General features: G+C 40.7%; 1 pseudogene; it reads right to left on the bottom strand.

Moving 5' to 3' along the window:
• Positions 1-867: 867 nt before the first annotated feature.
• Positions 868-6,340, bottom strand: LOC100669306 (nucleolar transcription factor 1-like; annotated as a pseudogene).
• Positions 6,341-6,681: the final 341 nt, after the last annotated feature.

Genomic DNA, 6,681 nt, shown 5'->3' with positions numbered 1-6,681 from the left:
TGCAGCTGCTGTGTCAGCCCATTTTGTTGATGGCCCGCATCTTCAGGCTTTCTCAAATTCCTGTGCAATAGAGAAAACTTGTTTATGGTTCTTTAACGACGGGGATTCATCTGATTTCTGATAACTTTATTAAGACATCATTTTCTTATTTTAAACCTTATCAACGTTCACATTATTTATCGCGCTTTCTTTTGTACTGAAGGGATTTTGCCAGGTTGGGAGGGGAGCAACATAAGCCTCAGAGGCTGGAGACCAAGGAAGCTTGATCCTGCCCAGTCATCCCTCTCTGAAGCTCATAGTTAAGAAGAATCAGTGAGTCTCGATTTGTTTGTTGTTGTTTGCTGTGCCACGGATTGATTTTGTATGCCCTTTCTTGTCCTGGCTTTGTAACTCCCGCCTAAGTGATTCGGTGGGTCTGTGCAAATGAGGATCTCAGAACTACCGTGAAAGGACAGCCAGGAGTGGGGCAAGTCCTTTGGACCAGGAACCCCTGTGCTGAGACCCTCCCAGATCCAGGAGACATAGAGAATGCTTTTGCAGTGAAACGGCAAGACAGTGAGAAGCAGCAGCAGAAAAATACCAGCAGTACAGGCAGCAGAACCAAGAGACTGGCAGGAGATCTGCGGGAGAAATTCATATACATATAATATGATATACATACACATATGATATATACTTGGAAATGATAGTATATATATAAAAATATACTATACATGTTGTATATATATATACACACATAAATATGTACCTATGTGTGTATATATATCTATATATGCTATATGTAGAGTATATACACTATAAGTATGCTGAAGGTGAGATTCAGTTGCACCTGGAGCAGCAGAAAGTAGATGGGATTTCTTCCCAGAATAAATGCAAACATTGCCTGGAAAACTAGTGCCCCAAATAAGAGGGCACTGATTGTATGGAGAAGCTCATTCAAATGAACCAGTTAAGTACTCATTTTTAATTTTTATTTTTTGAATTCAGAAATAAAAATAACATTGAAAGCTATGAGTTAAATATACAGACATAAATACTGCAGCCCACATGACTCTGACAACTACTAGGATTGGAAATGACCAACTCCTTCCCTCAAGGAGTGGGTGAGAGACATCCTAGGAGTTGGATAGTTTCCTTCATGGCACCTATCAAATATTTCTCAACCCAATTGCAGTGCAGGAATTCAGAGAGCTCAAAAGAGAAGGTAAAGGTCCACCTCAGACTACTTCAGCAGCTCCTCAGCCAGGTTCTTAAAATGGTCCTTCAGGGTCTGTGGGATGTGCTGCCAGCATCTACCAATCTCCACCCTGCGCTCTCTCATGGGCTCCCTACTCAACCACATATCCTGGTAGAACTTGCGGTATCCATCCATGGGGGGTGCTTTTTGTACTCTCTGTGGAATTTCAACTCCTTGTGAAGTGACCAGTCTCCAGAGAAGACCTCATTTTGTTCACATTTCTCTGAGAACACTTTTGGGTTTGAGTCTGGCACTTCTTGGGGGCATCGGATTTCTTGCAGTTCTGGATGAGATCAGGGTGGTCTTTCTGATATTGAGCCAGTTTTTCTTCAAATTCCTTTCTCTCCTTCTGGAAATCTTGAATATATTTGAGTTTCATCTTCTCTGGGAGCTCTTTAAATTCCTTGGATGGAACCTTGGCCAGCTCCTGGTTGCTCAGCTCAGGGTGCATTTGGGAGTACTGGGAATACTTCTCCTTGGGGGAAGTCCAGATGTTTCTTATATTTTTTCATTTTGGAGAGATTTTTAACATGTTCCTCAGCTTCCAGGACTAATTCTTTCAAAGTACTAGACTTCCTTAAATTATAAGAAATCTCCAACCCTATGTTTTTGTACATTTCTCCAGAAAAAACTCTGAAAGCTACCATTTTCCCAGTTCATATGTGACTGAGTTGTTTTGAACTTTTGCTTATCATTAGGAGGGAGGTTATTCTCCACACTTTCCAGTAACATTAGGGCATCTTCTTCAGACCAGTGATCTTGGCCTTTAGGCAATGACATTTTTAAGTCTTTGGGCCACTTTTATGATCCTAGATATCCAGAAACCTCAATAGGAGCTCAACCTTCTTCACTTTCAAGATTCAGCAAGTGAATTATTTCTTAAAGTCCTACAGTGTTTGTGATACTATTGTTCTGAAGAGAAAGAGAAAAAAAAAAATTATTCTCTTCCTGGAATGAATGAGAAAAACTCACCCTACTTGAGATACATTCCTTGTGTGATTTAGTTTAACCTTACCGAAAAAACCGAGTGCCGTCGAGTAGATAATTTAGCCTTAGCAATATAAATAAAAATTTGCCCAATCTCTGAGTTTAAATTTACACTTAGTTTTCAGATGCTACATCTACACTTATCCTCTTTTCCCAGCTGACCTTCTATCCAATCTCACCAGAACTACCTTAAATAAAAAATAGAAGCAAGAAAAAAAGATTGGCCACTTATTCAAGAGGCTTGGGATAAGAGGAATTTTCAGGGGAAGGAATAAAAACATTCAAATAAGAGAAATAGCTAAAAGGGAAGTGACTTTCAGTCCATAGTGCCCTGAGGGTGGCCAGCTTCTATTTGGAGCCAGGTAGCCCTCCCTCTCCTCCCAGAAAATGCATGCTGTTGTAAAGTTTTTTTATGAGTTGCATATCAAAACCTGAACCTGAATTAAATGACTGATTTATGGATTCTTTTGGACCCTGCGCTTGGGAATAAATGCTTTCTGAGGAACCAAACTGATTCTTCCTTCAAATGGAAAGGATTCAGTGAGAATTATGTAACATTTAAAGTATTTCTCTGGTTAACTGTTACTCATCTTTAATCCTCAGCCAAAGTTTTACATCCTTTACAAAACCCCATCAAAATACCTGACAGTTACTGGAGAGTAAACAAATGTCAGATCTGATTCCTCCTATTTTTCCTCATCTCAGTGTATCCAACCAGTTACCAAAATAAAATTGAGAGAGTAAAATAGCAATTAAGAGGTTGTAAAAATAGACGTTATCAGTGAGGAAAGTGGGAAATAGACTATAAAAAGGGAGTTTAAGAGATTTTAGTGAAGGAGCTCCTCACAAGGTTGTGTGAAAGGTGAAAGGAACCAAAGATGGGATAAAGCCCTCGAAGTCTTGCAACATGAGCACATTTCAATTTTATGTTTTTGGTTTACCCGAGTATTACATGTAAATCACCAACATTTTGTAAAACACAGAAAAGCAAAAGAATAAAATGAACTCAGTTTAATCCCGTATTTCCTAAAGAACCTGTATGAATATTTTGGAATGATATTTTATTATTAAATATATATCTCTTACTTCAGAACAGAAAGGATGGTACTAGGAAAGTTGGTTAAGAAATAAAAAGAAATCCTTTCGGGTGTTTTTAAAAACTGTGGGCCCCCTATGAGTGAGTAGTTGTGCTTCGGAATCTAAGATCACTTTTAAAAGCAGAAGCGTAAAGCCTTACTTGCTGTGTCCTTTAACATTTTCGCTGTAGAATCCTTCAGGATTGAAGCTTGAGGCTTGAATTGTTTCTTCATTTTTTTCAGCTTGAGAAATGCTGAGTGTGTTCTTCTCTTTTGGTTTTCTATTTCCAGGTCTTTGCACATGTCATCATATTTCTTTACTTTGTCTTCTTGAGCCTAACAATAACAACAAAGCCTTACTAGCATCATACTTGAAATATCTGTACATGTATCATGGAAGTTTTCAAAAAATCAAACCCTGTGTGCCATCGAGTTGATTCTGACTCATTGTGGCCCCATAGGACAGAGGAGAATTGTCCCATATTGTTTCCTAAGCTGTATTCTTTATGGGAAATGATGAGCACATCCTTCTCCGGTGGTGTGGCCAAATGGCTGGTGGGTCCACACCGAAGACCTTTTGGTTAGGAGCCTAGTACTTAGCCACTGACCCACCAGGGCTCCTATGCAAGGTTTAGAGGCCAGGTGGTTCCTTGTCCTTCTAAAATCTCTGTATCCCAAGCACTAAAACTTTTGGGGAGACACACATTAGGAGAGGAAGGCATATAGGTTTGATTATCAAATTTTACCAAAATTGGAATATGAGTTATTTATTCTTCAAATATTCTTTCTTTGTCATTTTTTCCATCATTTGGGTTTTGTTATAATGAAAGTTATAAACTATGTCATAAAAAGAGAGAAAAGTGATCTTTAAAGATGCTGGCCTGGGAATGGCAATATCACTGGCATAGAGCTGACATGATTGGCCCTGAGAAAAAAACACACCAGGGAGGAAATCCTGGGTGGCCACTGATTTAGGGAGGGAATTCTGGGGTCTGGGCCACCAGGAGGCCCTCTAGGATGCAAGAAGCCCTGTAGACCTCTCTGTCTGTGTGGTTGGGCTTAGCTCCACAGAGGGGCAGAGAGAAGAGTTCTACTTCCTTTCTTCCAGAGCACGGGAACTCTTCCCTGGGCAGCCATTGCTTGTTTCTGAAGCGAACAGGGGAGCATGTTCTGTCCAGCGGTCACAACAGAAAAACCACCTCTGCCCCTTTGCAACAGCTATACCCCCCCCACCCCTTGCAACATCTAATCTTTCACTTTGCAGGAATGTCTTACTCTGGACATCCTTGAGGCTTGCAGGTCCCAAAAGCTACTCCCAACTCTACCCTCCTCACGCATTTGTTCCCCATGCACCCAGGCACAGGCCCAGCTGTGTCCCTTTCCCATAGGGACACTGTCCTTGCTAAATCCCTACTATCTGACTCCAGAGCCAGACCTCACCTATTGTCCTATCCCTGGAAGACTGAAACCAGAGAAACTGCAAGAAATCAGAGGAGTCAGACAAAAGGATGGTGGCCTCGTAGGTGCCTGCCCAACTACTCACATGCTGCCTCCTCCTGGCAGTTCCTCCTACTTCTCAGAACCTCCCTCCATCTTTTACCTGGCTTAGGCTGATGCCAGGCCCTAGTGTCTCTGCAAACAAGGCATTGATCTAGAAACTCTTGGGAGGGAGTCTGAGCTGCTTCTCCAGAACCTATCGCAGGGAACTAGCATCAGTAGAGGAACTCTGGTGCCACAGTGGTTAAGCTCTTGGCTGCTAGGCAAAATGTTGACAGTTCGGCCCACCAGCAGCTCCGAGGGAGAAAAGACCTGGCAATCTCCTTCTATGATTACAGACTAGGAAACCTTAAAAGACAGTTCTACTCTGTCCTATAGCATAGGTATGAGTCCCAATCCACTTGATGGCACACAACAAAAACAGCATCAGAAGACCCAAATTCTGTGGAAAGAAGTTTATCTCAAAATTAGCCATGTTACATAAAATTCTCATTTGTCAGTTTCCTTAGGCAAATAATGATACCAAATTTTGTGATTCTACAGCTTGCAATTTCCCAGATTTGATAATTACGGAGGGTAAACAGGGAAACATTATGGTCCTTCCACTCGCCCTAAAGTACATCAACCTTTGCCTCTATGCATTCGTTAAGGTATGAAATGTACAAAATTGACTTCTCTGATACTCCTATTCATGATTCTTTTGCAGGAGAAACTGTTAAAGCAAACCAGGTCTTTATGGCAAAAGAGCCAAGAAAATCAGAGAAATCTAAATAAGGAGAGACAAATAGCCAGAGAGTGGAATGTAAGTATGAGACTGTTTTCTGCAGAACCAGCTGTGACACACTGGCTGGATTTTTGTCCCTGAAGAACTTGAGCTGAAATTGTGGTGTTCCTTGAGATGCTGTGAGTGGTTTATCAGTATGGAAGAGTACGGTAATCTGCCTTTGTAATGTGAGGTAGCATGAATCTTAGCTAAGAAAAATAAACCCTAATATATCAGCCACTTCTCAAAAACAAAACAAAACAAAATCGAACATGATGAAAAGCTAAAGAAAAGAAGAAAGAAAGTGGGTGGAAGAGAGAATGAATAGATAAATATGGGAAAAGATACGCAAAAGAATGAGAATTAATATCCTTAAAATGGGAGGGCAGAATGGAAGCCTGTGGCATTAGATAGGAGGAGAAAATCAAATTGAGAGACAAGAAAGGCAGAAACTAGGGTTAGAGGATAGATACCAGTTTGAAAGCCTGGTTAGGAATTTTAGGAAGATCTCATCTCGTAGCTTCTAATTCTGAAATATGTAACATTTGTGTAAAGAAAGGAACAACTTCCTCACAAGCATTCCGTCTCCAGCTGGGCATTATGGAGAAATTTAGGAAGAGCTAACTTTTACTTCTTCCTTCCATTTTAAAATTCTAGATTTGAATTGCCCTTGTTCTGGGGCACATTACCCTTTGGAGATAAGTCCTGGGAAAGACCACTTTGCAGACAGCTGACTGTTGTATCACTACAGTCTGTACTCACGTCCTTCTCTTTATCCATTCACCCTCAGGTTTCTGAACTCATTGAGAATTGTTGATGAATTCAGATTCTATCCACATGTTGTGCTGCGATTATCCTTAGAGAGGAAAGGAAAACTCAATTTACCAAAAAACCATGGTGGTGGGTGGGTGGTACCTTCTGAACTTGCTCAAACCTGAAGACTAGGTTGGCAGAACCACCAATTTGCAAATAATTCTAAACTTTTCTTTTTATTCTCTTCACAGGATTTGGGAGATATATTGACAAGGTAAATGTGGCCCTCACTGCAAATCAGAGCTCCATGAGGGCTGTGAAAGAGACCATGGTGTTTCTAACAATGTGAGAACCTAATTTATAGAAGG

The sequence above is a fragment of the Loxodonta africana genome, chromosome 7 (genome assembly GCF_030014295.1).
Source record: "Loxodonta africana isolate mLoxAfr1 chromosome 7, mLoxAfr1.hap2, whole genome shotgun sequence".
NCBI classification, from domain to species: domain Eukaryota; kingdom Metazoa; phylum Chordata; class Mammalia; order Proboscidea; family Elephantidae; genus Loxodonta; species Loxodonta africana.
This window is presented reverse-complemented; position numbering and strand designations above follow the sequence as displayed.